The 696-nt window shown below is 35.5% G+C and overlaps 1 non-coding gene across 1 annotated transcript; it reads left to right on the forward strand.

Annotated features, from left to right (window-relative positions):
• The first annotated feature begins 323 nt into the window (after nt 1-323).
• LOC128294766 (small nucleolar RNA R71) lies at nt 324-430 on the forward strand. The gene has a single exon (XR_008285073.1). It is a non-coding gene; the product is annotated as a small nucleolar RNA R71 (small nucleolar RNA).
• The last annotated feature ends 266 nt before the right edge of the window (nt 431-696 follow it).

The raw sequence follows: 696 nt of genomic DNA on the forward strand, positions 1-696 counted from the left end.
TCCATAGATAGATAGTGCATTCTTCTTAGCCTCTATTCGGTTGATTTAGTCCACAGTCCACTAATTGTTGATATCTATCATCCTCCTGGGCAACCTTCACCATAGATTTTCTTTGGCCATATATATATATATATATATATATATAGATATATATATATCATTCAGTTGGCAACTGAAAAGAATTCATTGCCGTACTTTCTATTAATTAGTACGCATCCTCGTACATTCAGTTCATTAGCGCTTATCCTCCTACTCCATCTAATCCTAACCTTGAATGCACATCCAACCCATTGTATAAAATTTACAATTGTAACCACTCAGACAGTCTATGGTGTGGGAATTTCTGAATTAACGTTTTAAAACGCTCCCATGCTTCATGAAAACTTTCCCCCTCTAGCTGTTTGAACATCAAAATTTCCCTTCTTAGTTGGACCGTCTAATTAATGGGAAAGAACTTTTGTAGGAATTTCCCTACGAGTTCATCTCATGTCATGATTGATCCTGGTGCCTATGAATCTAGCAAAGAAAAGGTGTTATCGATTAATGAAAAAGGGAACAACTGAAGACGAATAGCATCATCAGTGACCCCATTATATTTGAAGGTATCACAAAGCTGGAAGAACCATTTCAAATGCAGACTAGGATCTTCTGTTATTTTTCCTAAAAACTGCAAATTATTCTAGATCATCTATGTAA

This window comes from Gossypium arboreum, chromosome 6, assembly GCF_025698485.1.
Source record: "Gossypium arboreum isolate Shixiya-1 chromosome 6, ASM2569848v2, whole genome shotgun sequence".
NCBI lineage: Eukaryota > Viridiplantae > Streptophyta > Magnoliopsida > Malvales > Malvaceae > Gossypium > Gossypium arboreum.